The sequence below is a fragment of the Chlorocebus sabaeus genome, chromosome X (assembly GCF_047675955.1).
Source record: "Chlorocebus sabaeus isolate Y175 chromosome X, mChlSab1.0.hap1, whole genome shotgun sequence".
NCBI classification, from domain to species: domain Eukaryota; kingdom Metazoa; phylum Chordata; class Mammalia; order Primates; family Cercopithecidae; genus Chlorocebus; species Chlorocebus sabaeus.
In genome coordinates, this window is record NC_132933.1 from 138259761 (window position 1) to 138277565 (window position 17805).

At 37.6% G+C, this 17805-nt stretch overlaps 1 protein-coding gene across 3 annotated transcripts in view; it reads right to left on the reverse strand.

The window, feature by feature from the left end:
* GLRA2 (glycine receptor alpha 2) overlaps positions 1-17805 on the reverse strand; it is a 220310-nt gene that overhangs the window by 91731 nt on the left and 110774 nt on the right. The gene's annotated exons all lie outside the window — the stretch shown is intronic.

The window sequence follows — 17805 nt, forward strand, 5'->3', positions numbered from 1 at the left end:
AGAAAATCAATTTCCTTGTCTCAAGTTGATTTGCCTATTTAATTAACTTAGCAGCTTAATGGAGGCAAACATGATTAAAACACAGTTTGAAAAAGCTTTCAAAATTGTTATTTATTATATATTATAATATTTCATCAAAGATTTCCCTGTAGTAATTATGGTGTGTTTAGATTTTGTTTTCCTTGCACCAATGTTTCATTAATTATTGAAGATGATTAGTTCAGTAGTCCTGTGATAATCAGAAACTAAAATATTCCTATTAAGCTTTAATGTATGCAACACAATACTACCTGGGCTGGAATATTATTTGTCATATGAATCTGTAACTTGGTACTTTTTTGGCTTACCTAGAATTTTTGCATTGAGCAATTATTTCATTGTTGTCAACTAATTCAGAACAATGAAGTATTTTAATGATCAACTTTTAGAAAATCACTTTGATATAAATGACGAGTTGATGGGTGCAGCACACCAACATGGCACAAGTATACATATGTAACAAACCTGCACGTTATGCACATGTACCCTACAACTTAAATTATAATAATAATAAATAAATTTAAAAAAAAGAAAATCACTTTATTATTATTATTATACTTTAAGTAGAAAATCACTTTTTATATCTGCTTAACATTTTTAAGCTCCATGTTTTTTAGAGTAAGCAGTAAAAATCCATGTATCCTGATGAGAGGTAGGGAAGAAGACTTAGGAATATTTGGAGTCAGATTAGGCAGGTCAGAGCAAACTTAAATATTAGGAAGAAATATCATGTATTGCATTTTGGACTTTATATACTTTAAAAGTTATTATAATCTCTCAACATTAAAAATACAATTAATTTAAAATGGCTTAACTTTTTTAAATTACAAGGTTGTGAGTTTATTCTTCTTCTTTAATTCTTGCTAGATGTACTGTATCTGCATTGTCAGAATATAAAGTCATTATTTACTATGTTTTCTTCTTTATAGCCATAATTTAGTTTTAGTTCTATAGGTACACATATATTTAATGATCACCACCAGTCCTTACATTCTTAAAGTTCATAGTATAGATACACTACAGTATTCATAGTCATTCTACTACTGATGGAATTTGGGTTGTGTATTTGGGAATATTGTAAAAAAAATACTACTCTGAACATTCATATACAAATCTCTGTGTAGATGTATATTTTAATATTTCTTGGGTAAATACCTAGGAATAGGATCATTGTGTTACATGGTAAGTATATTTTATTTCTTATTATTATTTTTTGAGACGGAGTCTCGCTCTGTCGCCAGGCTGGAGTGCAGTGGCGCAATCTCGGCTCACTGCAACCTCTGCCTCCTGGGTTCAAGCAATTCTCCTGCCTCAGCCTCCAGAGTAGCTGGAACTACAGGCATGTGCCACCACGCCCAGCTAATTTTTCTATTTTTAGTAGAGATGGGGTTTCACCATGTTGGTCAGGATGGTCTCAATCTCTTGACCTCATGATTCACCCACCTCGGTCTTGCAAAGTGCTGGGATTACAGGCGTGAGCCACTGCACCCAGCCATATTTTTTAATTTTATAATTTGCTACCACATTATTTTTAAACATTTTGCATTTCCACCAGAAGTGCATGAGGATTTCAGTTACTCCACATTCTCACCAACATTAGATTTAATCATTCTTTTAAACATTAACTATTCTAGTAGGTGTATAATGATATCTCATGATTTTATTTTGCATTAACCTAGTACTAATGATATTGAGCATTAAATTGTTAAATTTAAGTTAAATTAAGCTAAATTGGCCATTTGTATACCTTCTTTGGCAGGGTCTGTTGAAATTTTTTGGCCCATTGTTTTACTGGGTTCTTTCCCTTGTTGCTGAATTTTAAGAGCTCTTTTTTGTGTTTTGGATATAAGCATTCTATTCAGTTATGTCAAATATCAGTCTTACAAATATCTTCTCCAAGTATATGGCTTGCTTTTGCATTTTCTTAAATGTTAGTTTAAATAGTCTATTTTATCATTTTTTAATGGTTTGTGCTTTTTTGTGATCTAAGAAGACTTTCTCTAACCCAATGTCTCAAAGACTTTCCCTGCTGTTTTTTTCTAGAAGTTAATAATTTTAGTCACTTTATTTAGATCTATGTTTATTCAAGATTTAGTTCAAATATCATTTCCCCTGTGATTCTTCCAGGAAGAGTTCATCAAACCCTCTGTATTTTCATAATATCATATGTACACTTACCTTCGAGTACGTGATATTTATTTAAATGTTCATTTTCCCCACTAGACTGTAAGCTTCAGTGCATAGTGATAAGTCTTATTTGTTTGTGTAAAATGCCTAGACCATGCCTAATAAATAATAGGCTCTCAATAAGTACTTGTTAAATAAACAAATGAATACAATTATATTAATTTATTAAATATTTTTACAAAGCATTTTTGCATCAACTTTTCATTAAAATCTCACAAGAATTCCATGAAGCAAACATTATGTTACTTCCATGTTATAAACTATTGTTGGCTTTTCAAAGCCTAATGAATTAAGATCAGACTGTTTAGCCTGGCATTTAAAGGATTCTATGATATTATCCTCCAACCTTTCCAGCTTTGTTTTTCACTATTTCCTTTTACATATCCATTGCAATACTTAAATTGGACAATTCATTTTTCTTCATCTATGCCCTTAATTTCTACTTTTTACATTCATTCAAGCTATCTCTTTCACCTTAAAATTCTCTCTACTTCATTTCTCCCTAAGAATATCCTAGCCATCTCAAAAGCCACCATTTTTATGTTCCTTCCCATGATCTGACTAGATAAATGACCACATAAATGTGAATGCTTCTTCATCTACATAACCACAAACATCCATCCATCTTTACCTCAAATAAATGGTGTTTTTCCTTAGCTTCCTACCATTTTTCTCTTAATACCTGTTCTCCTGACTTGTAGCATGTTTTCCTCTATTAGCAGGGTCCCATTGGTCTCCTGTTTTCCCTTTCTCCAAATTGCCCTTTCAGCCTTGTGTATACACAGACTGGGAGTTATAAGAAATGGATTCCAACTCTGGTACTGCCAAACACTGGTGGTAGGGCTTGGACCTTTAATTGCCTCCTTTGTAAAGGAGATCTACTCCTGCCTGTCTTTGAAGGCTGCTCTGGAAATTAATAATACAATGGATGGGAAAGTCATTTGTAAATTTAACATGTTATACAAACTATTATGATCATGATTGAAATCAGCCTTTAGCTTAAATTCATGCATCTCTCAACCCCACAGTTGAAGACAAATGTTTGGGACAAATGTGTTCTGGGGCGCCCACATTGGTGTTCCTTCCAATGGCTCTTGGCTCCTGAATCTCCCTGTACCAAGGTGAACCCTGAGCTTGTAACTCTCCTGGTTCCTTCTGCACTTTTCTCTGTGTTTAATTAGATGCTTTTGGATCCCTCTGTGCACTGCCCAACATCTGTTCATGCTTCCCTGTGTCAGGCTCTGTATAGCTAATGTGAAGGCGGAATGTTGACCTATTTTGCCTGATTTAATCAGGTTTCGCAGTTGTAAAACCCTGCCCCAAGGTGGCTGCCACTGTCTTTTACAATGTCCTGGGACACATATGGCAAGAAGGGAAAGTTGAAGCCCAGAGTAAACAGTCACTTCTTATTTTTAACACAATTAAAGGATCGTGCCTCCCTAGGTAAAGCTGTGAGATTATTGCCACTGGGATGCACACCCTGCTCCACTAATTGATTCTCTCTACCTTTGTTAAACTCCCACCTCTCAACTATATCACCCTAAGTCTTCTCTATCGTATGTCTACCTGCACATCCCAGTTATCCTCTTTCAAGTCCACTGGACTGGTATGAGACTGAGACTGGCTCCTCAAATTAAGTTTACTTTGCTGACTTCCTATCACAAGAAAGGTTTGAATTAGTTATTTAGTGATACAAGGAGAAGTTGCAGTTAAAAGTGCAGTCTTTGGAGATTTTCTGAATTCAAATTCTAGCTCTGCCATACGTCCTTTCTGAAGATAGCAAGTTATTGAGGTTCACTTACCTCAGTTTATGAAACTATAAAATGGAATAGTAATAGTCCCTACCTCATTTTTTGTTTGATTACATGAGTTAATTAAAAGATTAATCAGGTAAAGAATTCAGAACAATGCCCAGTACCAAGTAAGCAGTCAATACAAGTACAGCATTTTGTGCCCATTAAAGGAAGCTAGAATGGAACCATAATGCACATGGCTACAGAATTATAAATCTCTAGGTTCTCATCTTGTGCCTGCCACTTACTGGCTATGCAGTCTAAGTCTAGATAATTAATCTCTGTAGGCTTGAATTTCTTCATATATAATAGCAGTATATTCACCATATGGGGTTGTGTTAAGCATTAAATAATATGTAGAAATCATTTTTAGAACAGGACTTGGTACATAATTGGCATGCAATTAAATTGGCTATTTTTATTTCTTATGATAATGTAATTCCCCTCCCTAACTACTTAGTCATGGTCTTCTGGAGCACTGTCCAACTGTTTCTACTTTTTCCAGAGGGAGGGCTTTAATGATGTATTTGTCAGTCAGGTTGGAAGGTAGAAGAGTTATTTTTTTGTAGACTAAATTTGTGATACTTCTCAGCTCACAGAGGATCAATGGAGGTATTGTACAAGGAAGACAGCAAAGCATGGGAATAGGCAAACAAATGGGCAGTTTTAATTAACCCAACAGATGAAAGCCCTTTAATTCTTGTTCAAGGCACATCATCTCACTCTGTGGGAAACCAAGTTATCTAATGATGCACCAAGTCCAGCAAGCCCCAAGTGGACTCTTCCAAAAGCTGTGGTGTGTTCTTGCTCTGGTTTTTCCTTTAGGTTAATTGCAAAGAGGTGAGATAATGAATTAGAGTTGTGTTTTGTTTGGATCTATGTTCAAAGTATTTTGCTTTGAAAAATGGCCATTTGCATGTATATTTGGGCATGGTGTCTAATTATGGGCTCAGAAGAAAGGAGAGAAAATAGAGTTTACTGTCATTTCTCCATAGTTTTCTCAGTTTTCTATTGATAAGTAGATAATCCATCCCAGAGGAAGATACTGGGAAATAGAACCCAATAAAAATATGAATGATGTGCAGCCATCAGGAATGGAGAAGAGGAAAATGAAGGCATCAACTAAATTCTCACTTTTACTAGTATAAGGAAAGGAAGACTGTGTATTAGACACTTTGATCTGTATGTAAAGGTTTATGGTTCAAATCAAGGAAATATATACCCTCCACCCTACAATCATCGTTTGTCTACCCAAGTCAATTAATCAAACCATGCACAGAGCAAACATGGAGTTTCTGTTCATCTTCACCTACCTATGCTATTCATATGGATCATGGAAGTCACATCTGTTCTTTAAAACCAACATTTCTCATTAATGACCATATAGTAATGTTGTGCAGGCCACAACTTTATTCGTGATACAAATCAAATTGTTCTTCACATAAAGATGAAGGCTTGGGGGGCACCCAAGATGGCTGAATAGGAACATCTCCAGCCTCCAGCTCCCAGCGTGAGTGACACAGAAGACATGTGATTTCTGCATTTTCAACTGAGATATCAGGTTCATCTCACTGGGGCGTGTTGGCCAGTTGGTGCTGGTCAACGGGTGCAGCCCGACTAGCAAGAGCTGAAGCAGGGGGAGGCATCCCCTCACATGGGAAGTACAAGGGGGAAGGGAGTTCCTTTTCCTAGCCAAGGGAAATTGAGATGCACAACACCTGCAAAATCGGGTAACTCACACCCTAATACTGCATTTTACCAAGGGGCTTAGCAAACGCCACACCAGGAGATCATATCCCACACCTGGCCCGGAGGGTCCCATGCCCATGGAGCCTCCCTCATTGCTGGCACAGCAGTCTGAGATCTAACTGCAAGGCGGCAGCGAGGCTGGGGGAGGGGCGCCTGCCATTGCTGAGGCTTAAGTAGGTAAACAAAGCCACTGGGAAGCTGGAATTGGGTGGAGCCCACCACAGCTCAATGAGGCCTGCCTGCCTCCGTAGACCCCACCTCTGGGAACAGGGCATAGCTAAACAAAAAGCAGCAGAAACTTCTGCAGATGTAAAAGTCCCTGTCTGACAGCTTTGAAGAGAGCAGTGGTTCTCCCAGCATGGAAGTTGAGAACTGAGAATGGACAGACTGCCTGCTCAAGTGGGTCCCTGACCCCTGAGTAGCCTAACTGGGAGACATTCCCGACTAGGTGCAGACCGACACCTCACACCTCACACGGCTGCGTACACCTCTGAGACGAAGCTTCCAGAGCAAGAATCAGACAGCAACACTTGCTGTTCAGCAATATTCTATCTTCTGCAGCCTCTGCTGCTGATACCCAGGCAAAGAGGGTCTGGAGCGGACCTCAAGCAAACTCCAACAGACCTGCAGCTGAGGGTCCTGACTGTTAGAAGGAAAACTAACAAACAGAAAGGACACCCACACCAAAACCCCATCAGTACGTCACCATCATCAAAGACCAAAGGCAGATAAAACCACAAAGATGGGGAAAAAGCAGTGCAGAAAAGCTGGAAATTCAAAAAACCAGAGCGCATCTCCCCCTCCAAAGGAACGCAGCTCATCGCCAGCAACGGATCAAAGCTGGACGGAGAATGACTTTGACAAGTTGAGAGAAGAGGGCTTCAGTCGATCAAACTTCTCAAAGCTAAAGGAGGAAATATGTACCCAGCACAAAGAAACTCAAAACCTTGAAAAAAGAATGGATGAATGGATAACTAGAATAATCAATGCAGAGAGGACCATAAAAGAACTGATAGAGATGAAAACCATGACACGAGAACTACGTGACAAATGCACAAGCTTCAGTAACCGACTCGATCAACTGCAAGAAAGAGTATCAGCGATTGAAGATCAAATGAATGAAATGAAGTGAGAAGAGAAGTGTAGAGAAAAAAGAGTAAAAAGAAATGAACAAAGCCTCCAACAAATATGGGATTATGTGAAAAGACCAAATCTATCTCTGATTGGTATACCTGAAAGTGATGGGGAAAATGGAACCAAGTTGGAAAACACTCTGCAGGATATCATCCAGGAGAACTTCCCCAACCTAGTAAGGTAGGCCAACATTCAAATTCAGGAAATACAGAGAATGCCACAAAGATACTCCTCGAGAAGAGCAACACAAAGACACAGAGTTGTCAGATTCAGCGAAGTTGAAATGAAGGAAAAAATGTTAAGGGCAGCCAGAGAGAAAGGTTGGGTTACCCACAAAGGGAAGCCCATAAGACAAACAGCAGATCTCTCGGCAGAAACTCTACAAGCCAGAAGAGAGTGGGGGCCAATATTCAACATGCTTAAAGAATTTTCAACCCAGAATTTCATATCCAGCCAAACTAAGTTTCATAAGTGAAGGAGAAATAAAATCCATTACAGACAAGCAAATGCTGAGAGATTTTGTCACCGCCAGGCCTGCCCTACAAGAGATCCTGAAGGAAGCACTAAACATGGAAAGGAACAACTGGTACCAGCCATTGCAAAAACATGCCAAAATGTAAAGACCATGGATGCTAGGAAGAAACTGCATCAACTAACGAGCAAAATAACCAGGTAATATCATAATGACAGGACCAAGTTCACACATAACAATATTAACCTTAAATGTAAATGGACTAAATGGTCCAATTAAAAGACACAGATTGGCAAATTGGATAAAGAGTCAAGACCTATCAGTTTGCTGTATTCAGGAGACCTATCTCACATCCAGAGACACACATAGGCTCAAAATAAAGGGATGGAGGAAGATCTACCAAGCAAATGGAAAACAAAAATAAAAAAGCAGGGGTTGCAATCCTAGTCTCTGATAAAACAGACTTTAAACCATCAAAGATCAAAAGAGACAAAGAAGGCCATTACATAATGGTAAAGGGATCAATTCAGCAAGAAGAGCTAACTATCCTAAATATATATGCACCCAACACAGGAGCACCAAGATTCATAAAGCAAGTCCTTAGAAACTTACAAAGAGACTTAGACTCCCATACAATAATAATGGGAGACATTAACACCCCACTGTCAACATTAGACAGATCAACGAGACAGAAAGTTAACGAGGATATCCAGGAATTGAACTCAACTCTGCACCAAGCAAACCTAATAGACATCTACAGAACTCTCCACCCCAAATCAACAGAATATACATTCTTCTCAGCACCACATCACACTTATTCCAAAATTGACCACATAGTTGGAAGTAAAGCACTCCTCAGCAAATGTACAAGAACAGAAATTATAACAAACTGTCTATCAGACCACAGTGCAAAGAAACTAGAACTCAGGACTAAGAGACTCAATCAAAACCACTCAACTACATGGAAACTGAACAACCTGCTCCTGAATGACTACTGGGTACATAATGAAATGAAGGCAGAAATACAGATGTTCTTTGAAACCAATGAAAACAAAGATACAACATATCAGAATCTCTGGGACACATTTAAAGCAATGTGTAGAGGGAAATTTATAGCACTAAATGCCCACAAGAGAAAACAGGAAAGATCTAAAATTGACACCCTAACATCACAAATAAAAGAACTAGAGAAGCAAGAGCAAACACATCCAAAAGCTAGAAGAAGGCAAGAAATAACTAAGATAAGAGCAGAACTGAAGGAGATAGAGACACAAAAAACCCTCCAAAAAATCAATGAATCCAGGAGCTGGTTTTTTGAAAAGATCAACAAAATTGATAGACCGCTAGCAAAACTAATAAAGAAGAAAAGAGAGAAGAATCAAATAGATGCAATAAAAAATGACAAAGGGGATATCATCACCAACCCCACAGAAATACAAACTACCATCCAAGAATACTATAAACACCTCTACGCAAATAAACTAGAAAACCTAGAAGAAAAGGATAATTTCCTAGACACTTACACTCTCCCAAGACTAAACCAGGAAGAAGTTGAATCCCTGAATAGACCAATAGCAGGCTGTAAAATTGAGGCAATAATTAATAGCCTACCAACCAAAAAAATTCCAGGACCAGATGGATTCACAGCCGAATTCTACCAGAGGTACAAGGAGGAGTTGGTACCATTGCTTCTGAAACTATTCCAATCAATAGAAAAAGAGGGAATCCTCCCTAACTCATTTTATGAGGCCAGCATCATCCTGATACCAAAGCCTGGCAGAGACACAACAAAAAAAGAGAATTTTAGACCAATATCCCTGATGAACATCGATGCGAAAATTCTCAATAAAATACTGGCAAACTGAATCCAGCAGCACATCAAAAAGCTTATCCACCATGATCAAGTGGGCTTCATCCTTGGGATGCAAGGCTGGTTCAACATATGCAAATCAATAAATGTAATCCAGCATATAAACAGAACCAAAGACAAAAACCACATGATTATCTCAATAGATGCAGAAAAGGCTTTTGACAAAATTCAACAGCCCTTCATGCTAAAAACTCTCAATAAATTCGGTATTGATGGAAAGTATCTCAAAATAATACTAGCTATTTATGACAAACCCATAGCCAATAGCATACTGAATGGGCAAAAACTGGAAGTATTCCCTTTGAAAACTGGCACAAGATAGGGATTCCCTCTCTCACCACTCCTATTCAACATAGTGTTGGAAGTTCTGGCTAGGGCAATCAGGCCAGATAAAGAAAGAAAGCGTATTCAGTTAGGAAAACAAGAAGTCAAATTGTCCCTGTTTGCAAATGACATGATTGTATATTTAGAAAACCCCATTGTCTCAGCCCAAAATCTCCTTAAGCTGGTAGGCAACTTCAGCAAAGTCTCAGGATACCAAATCAATGTGCAAAAATCACAAGCATTCTTATACACCAGTAACAGACAAACAGAGAGCCAAATCATGAATGAACTCCTATTCACAATAGCTTCAAAGAGAATAAAATACCTAGGAATCCAACTTACAAGGGATGTAAAGGACCTCTTCAAGGAGAACTACAAACCACTGCTCAGTGAAATAAAAGAGGACACAAGCAAATGGAAGAACATACCATGCTCATGGATCGGAAGAATCACTATTGTGAAAATGGCCATACTGCCCAAGGTAATTTATAGATTCAATGCATCCCCATTAAGCTACCAATGAGTTTCTTCACAGAATTGGAAAAAACTACTTTAAAGTTCATATGGAACCAAAAAAGAGCCCACATTGCCAAGACAATACTAAGCCAAAAGAACAAAGCTGGAGGCATCACGCTACCTGACTTCAAACTATACTACAAGACTACAGTAACCAAAACAGCATGGTACTGGTACCAAAACAGAGATATAGACCAATGGAACAGAACAGAGACCTCAGAAATAAAACCACACATCTATAGCCATCTGATCTTTGACAAACCTGACAAAAACAAGAAAGGGAAAAAACAATAAGAAAATAGAGGAAAGGATTCCCTATTTAATAAATGGTGCTGGGAAAATTGGCTAGCTATAAGTAGAAGCTGAAACTGGATCCTTTCCTTACTCCTTATACGAAAATTAATTCAAGATGGATTAGAGACTTAAATGTTAGACCTAAAACCATAAAAACCCTAGAAGAAAACCTAGGTAATACCATTCAGGACATAGGCATGGGCAAGGACTTCATGTCTAAAACACCAAAAGCAATGGCAACCAAAGCCAAAGTTGACAAAAAATTAAACTAAAGAGCTTCTGCACAGTAAAAGAAACTACCATCAGAGTGAACAGGCAACCTACAGAATGGGAGAGCATTTTTGCAATCTACTCATCTGACAAAGCGCTAATATCCGGAACCTATAAAGAACTCAATCAAATTTACAAGAAAAAAAAAACAAACAACCCCATCAAAATTGGGCAAAGGATATAAACAGATACTTCTCAAAAGAAGACATTCATACAGCTAGCAGACATATGAAAAAATGCTCATCATCACTCACCATCAGAGAAATGCAAATCAAAACCACAATGAGATACCATCTCACACCAGTTTAATGGCAATCATTAAAATGTCAGGAAACAACAGGTGCTGGAGAGGATGTGGAAAAACAGGAACACTTTTACACTGTTGGTGGGACTGTAAACTAGTTCAACCATTGTGGAAAACTGTGGCAATTCCTCAAGGATCTAGAACTAGAAATACCATTTGACCCAGCCATCCCATTACTGGGGATATACCCAAAGGATTATAAGTCATGCTGCTATAAAGACACATGCACACGTATGTTTATTGCAGCACTATTCACAATAGCAAAGACTTGGAATCAACCCAAATGTCCATCAGTGACAGACTGGATTAAGAAAATGTGGCACATATACACCATGGAATACTATGCAGCCATAAAAAAGGATGTGTTTGTGTCCTTTGTAGGGACATGAATGCAGCTGGAAACCATCATTCTCAGCAAACTATTGCAACAACAGAAAACCAAACACCACTTGTTCTCACTCATAGGTGGGAATTGAACATTGAGATCACTTGGACACAGGAAGGGGAACATCACACACCAGGTCCTATTGTGGGGAGGGGGTAAGGGGGAGGGATGGCATTAGGAGATCTACCTAATGTAAATGACAAGTTAATGGGTGCAGCACACCAACATGGCACATGTATACATATGTAACAAACCTGCATGTTGTGCACATGTGCCCTAGAACTTACAGTATAATAATTAAAAAAATATATTAAAAAAAGATGAAGGATTAGGTATTATGTTTTCAGAGATTCAACCACGAACAGCATTTACAACACCCATTAAAGTGCTGTGGTTAGCACTAGAGTTCAGTACTAGAAAGGTAGAAGATAAGCAAGTAGGAAATAAATTGCTTTTATCAAACTGAAAAGCCGATATGAAAAGCCGATACTGAACTGAATTATTTCATTGTTTGTCTTTTCCTCAAATCAGCATTTGACCAGCAAGAATGTTTAAGGACAGAGTAATACTTTAGATAATTTAGAACCACTCATTTAGGTATGGAATAAAATTATTGCTTGGTAGAACAAGCCTTCAAGTTTTCTTTAAAGCATTTTAATTTGGAAAAAAAAAAAAAACAATAAAATCCATTCTCTAAAATCTTATGTAAGCAAAAGAAACACTGTAAGCAAGGATAATAAAATACGTCACCCCAGTTTGACACCCTGGGCTTTTTATTTTGAGATTTTGGCTGTAGAGACTGCCATACTTCTTTATCTCATTTGAAGTAGCAGGTCATGAAAACCACTCTTTTTTCTGTAAAGAATATATCTATTATAATATTTAGAAAGCTTAGCATAGTCTTTGAAAGAGGGATTTTCTAAATATCCAGATTGCCCCATTCATTTATGAAAATCCATGACCCTCAATTTCCCTATTCCTGAAAAACCTACTGTATTTCTTAATTTGACTATCCCACTAGTCTGTCTAAACTCATCCAACAAAGCAAGAGATGTGACCTCTGTTGAGGAAAGTGCTTTGGAAAACAGCAGTATTGGGGCACTATTATGGGGAAATCTTTCTGAAAAAAATCTTATTCTTAGAACTGAAAGGGCTCTGTTCCTGGCCACAGAAGAAGAAGGGCAAGGGAGGTCAGGAGTATAGAGAAAATCCAACAAGATTGGTGGCACATCATGGGAAGCAAAGCCAAAGCTAGTGGACCACACCAGAGTAGAAGGGCTGCAGATGTATTCCTAGGGACTGCTGGAACTGAGAAGTGTATTCTCTCTCAACAGTTTCTTATTTTAGCTCTGTGTTAGGCACACCCAGGACCCATCCTTTCATCCTGTTTCTCTTCCAGGATTTCTGGATCCATATATTATAGTTTCCCCATTTTATAGATGAGGAGGTATCAGAGGTATGTTAATAAAACTAACTTCATATGACTTGAACCCAGATATCTCATCTGAACCACTAAACTGGGGGATTTTATCTTACTTCTGATAATATATGCAAGACAGAATTCCTACCGTATAGAATACTGCTCTTGAAAAAAATGGTCCTTTTAAAACCACTGCTTTTGAAAACACCACAGAGAATTTCAAAAAAGGCAAAAATTATTACCTATAAACTTAATTAGACTGGTTTATTAAAATCATGTAGAACTCAACATAGAGTACTTGGAAATCATTGAATATTTTTAATCACCACTTCTCACCTTCCACTTTTCTAGCACCTTGTGACACCTAGGCTATGTATGCTTTAATAATGGATTTTGTGACAAAGACATGTAATGTCAACATGTTCCCATTGCATTGATGGAGCTGTCATGGCACTACTGAACCTTGCCCATGTTGTTACAGGAATGGGGAAGTACTCTATACGCCAAGTATAAAAGGAGAGCTCGAAAAGCAAATCACATTCCTGGTATAATTCAAATTTGAAGGAAAAATGGTTGTCAAACTCAGCACCTGGTGAACTCTTATGATAGCACTGGCAGACTTGATATTTTCTTCCTTGTTCCAGTTGTATTGCAGTAATTACCAGCATGATGGTGTCAATTGGAGTCTCTTTCTAGTGAAATAACCCAATGATTTCAAATAACCCAAGCTAACCCCTTGGTATTTCTCAGGCCATTTAATTTTTTCTACCCAATTATCATCTACTAGTCAGCCATTTAAAAGAATGCAATGAGAAGAAACCAGGTATATTCCTTTTATATTGCTACCTAACATATCACCAGAAATTTAATGGTATAAAGCAACACCCATGTATTAGCTCACTTCTGTAGGTTGGAAGTCTGACATATCATGGCTGAGTGTTTTGTTTTTTGTCTCACAATGCTAAATTGAATGCATCAACCAGCTGTGTTTTCACCTGGAGCTTGGAGTCCTCCTCCAAGGTTATTATTCCTATTATTGGCAGAATTTAGTTCTTCGCAGTTACATAACTAACATACCTGTTTCCCTGATCACTGTCATCCAGGGGATTCTTTCAATCCCTTAAGGATGCCAACATTCCTTCTCCTGTGGTCACCTCTGTTTTCAAGCCACAGCTGAATCTCTCTTATGCTTCAAATCTCTCTGACTTTCTCTTCTGCCAGAAATATCTCTGTTTTTAGGGGATAGTCTGATTAGATCTGGCCCACCTAGATAATCTTCCTATTTTAGGGTCATCTGTGCCATATAATATGATGCAATCATGGAAATGATATCTTATCAGCTCACTGGTTCTAGGGGAAAAGGGAGTGTAATCTTGACGGGAAAGGGGATTTTTAGAAATCTGCCTACCATACCGGATCAATAAGAATATGCAAAAGGACTCAATCTTTCCTTTGAGCCAAATAATTCTTATGTCAATTTCTTAAAATTCACGAAGTAGAAAGTTGAAAAAAACTAAGCAAAATAAAAACAATTACATGCTATATGGATATATAATAACAAGAAATTAATATAGCTATAACATGATGTATTGTTAAAAAAAATCATGGCCAGATGCAAATCATTGCACATTTTCACATAAGCATTTATGGGATGCTAATATCTTGATGGCATAGATTGATAAAGGATTTGATTCCATTCTGAAATCCAGTGATTCAGCAGAACAATGACAGGCAGTCAGCATTGTTCTCTGTCCTCTGCATCCAATGGCCAAGGAGCTGGATGACTGAATAATCGTATTTGGTCGTGCCTTGAAATGCACAGAAAAATTGTTTCTGACATGCCACTGGCACATGCAAAGAGGTAGAGATGAAGACTTATTTCTTCCAATATTAGGAAGAGCAGATTCTCATTAGCAGAAGCACTGCCAGGCACCCAGCCCAGGCAGATGGACTTAATGAGAGAGAAACTCCATGGCCCCCTGTAAGTTACTGGCAGAGAGGAGGTTCTCTTATTTAGGCAATTTCCTCTCCTGTCACATTTGACTTGCTTTCTCTGGCCACTTGGATGCCCTTGAATATATAACCTTTATAGGAGTGTACTGCAGATTTTACAAGATGATTCTTGTGGAACCTAAGTTTCTATTTTATTAAAGTGCTCCTGTGTCTTGGGCTGCCTGTAAAGGGAGCTACTCTTTTCCTCTAAATCTTTTAGTTTCTACCCAGAGCCAGACTGAACAATTTGCCAGTCACGAATATGTATAATTTGGCTTGAACCTTCCTAACTCACATACCAACAGAGCCATTAGGCATATGGTGGGTCTGAAAAGCCAAACGGACCAGAAAGTACATTTACAACAGGCTTCAGTAATCATTTCAGTGGTCATTTCACACAGCTAGGCCTGGAGATTCAGACCCAATCCACCCAGTTTATGTCTGAGTGGTCCAGATCAACATGTGAATGCTTCCCCAGTGTGTTGGATAATGTTCTAACCTTCTCTTAACGGACACAATGAGGGCCTAATATGACACCTCAAGAATGTTACCAATAGCCAAACTTCATGAGGGTTTTCTATGTACTAGGCATCACCCAAAGAACTTCATGTAGGTCTACTCCAATGATCTCAACACTATGAGGCAGGTCCTATTATGATCCCCATTTTATAGATGAGGTATCAGAGGTATGTTAATAAAACTAACTTCATATGGCTTGAACCCAGATATCTCATCTGAACCACTAAACTGGGGGATTTTATCTTACTTCTGATAATATATGCAAGACAGAATTCCTACCGTATAGAATACTGCTCTTGAAAAAAATGGTCCTTTTAAAACCACTGCTTTTGAAAACACCACAGAGAATTTCAAAAAAGGCAAAAATTATTACCTATAAACTTAATTAGACTGGTTTATTAAAATCATGTAGAACTCAACATAGAGTACTTGGATAAAGAGTTCAAATCTAGACTTGTGCTTGGGTAAGAAAATAATGAGCAAAAACTTGGATCAAGCACTTCACAAAAGAAGACAACTGAATGGCTACTGAGCATGAGATAAGGTGTTTTCTTGGTATCATTAGTAATCAGGAACATGCCAGTTAAAACCACAGTGAGCTACCAGTAAACCTCATCTGAATGGCTACAATGAAAAAAGTAGCAACCTGACAATGAGTGTTGGCATGGATGTGGAGCAATTGGAACTCTCATATTTTGCTAGGTGAGTGTAAATTGTTTCGACCACTTGGGAAAACTATCAATATACACTGGAGCCCAGCATGTTAATACCTTATAGCCCAGCAACTCTACTCCTAGATATAATGTCAAGATAAATGTGTGCATCTGTCCATCAAAAATATGTACCAAATTTTCATAGCAGATTTAATACATAATAGCCTAAAACCTGGAAGTGATGCCCACCAACAGGAGAATGGACAACAAAAGGGAGCAAATTACAGTTAAACAAACAACATAGATACATCTCACAGGGATTGAGTTTTGTGAAAGAAGCCAGTTATAAAAGAACACATACTGCAAAATTCCATTTATATGAAGTTCAGTAAGAGGCAAAAGTAACAATAGTTAAACAAGTCAGACCAGTAGTTACCTCTGGGACACTAGAAATATTCCATATCTTGATCTGAAATGTATACATACATAAAAATTTATGAATTGTACCCTTAACATTAGGGCATTTTATGCATTTTAATGTACATATGTTTTACGCTGAGAAAAAGGAAAAGAAGACTTTGTGTCTGAGAAATGTTTTACTTGCAACAGAACAGGACATTTTAGCTCTTCTTTATTTTCTTTTCATTTGCATGATATTCCTTTGTTCATGGTACAAGCAATATATTTGGTGAGTGATTACGTTTTTTGTGATGAGTTTACCACATAATGTTAGGTATCTTCCAAGCAAACATGGTGAGGCATTGCACATTTCTTTTCTTTAAAGTGCCTGTTATATATTGCCTATCTCTTGGCAAAGTAGTGGGAAGTTTAAGACTTGTTTTTTTTTTAAAAAAACCATAAACACAAATCTTTAAGGAAAGCAAACATTAAAAATTATATCAATTTAAAATATGTATCCACATGCCATGGTTTGGGTTGGGCATTACTATACTGTGACAATGTAAAGAAGGAGAAACCATGCAATGGCATAGGAACAGAGTTGCAAGGTATTCTTCCAGTTGGGAATACTGATTGGACCACCAAATATGTGAAATTCACATATGAAATATACTTGTTGTATATATCATTTAAAAACTGTTTTTACTATGAATATTTTGACATCTGTGTAGCAGTTCTTTGTATCATTGCAAATATTCTGCCAAGTAATAAAGTTTTTAAATATCTATATGAAAACATTCACAGTAAAGATAAAAAGAACAAATAAAGCAAGTGAACAAACAGGGATTTATTTAAATAAGATTAAACTTTCCTCAAGTTTACACTAATTTCAGTTGTTTCGATAGGGTCTCCAGGCATTTGTTAGAATTTAGAAATTTTACAAAGGCAAAACAAGTCTCAGCATTACTAATGATGTGCACTGTTTGAGGGGTAGAAAGCACAGGGCACAGAACTGAAGAGCTGGTTTTGACAGTTGTCCCTGGGGTTCCCACACTGGCACTAAAATAGGAAAGCATTGTCATTGAATAGAGAAAAACATAAGTAATTGCAGTGCAGGAGGGAATTTTCCTCTAAGACTGTTGTTGCCTAATTTAACTATTTAAATGTTGAGGATTTCCTTGTCTGATGCAGGATTTCCTCCATTGGGAAATTCTCAGTTTTCCTCTAGTTATTCATTCAACAAATACATATTGAACACCTGCTTCATACCATGATGTCTGCTGTGCTGGGTACAGAATGGGTCTCTGCCCTCATGAGGTATAAGGTCTACAGTATCATATTTCTCAGCACTGGGAAGTGGTTCCCATTGAGTCTCCTGGGAAGGAAGTTTGGGTGACTCCTTGAGGAAAATTGGCAGGAATTTGAAGGAAGAGAGAGAAAGATAATTACCTTTTATGGAATATACCACATTAGACTTTACTTATG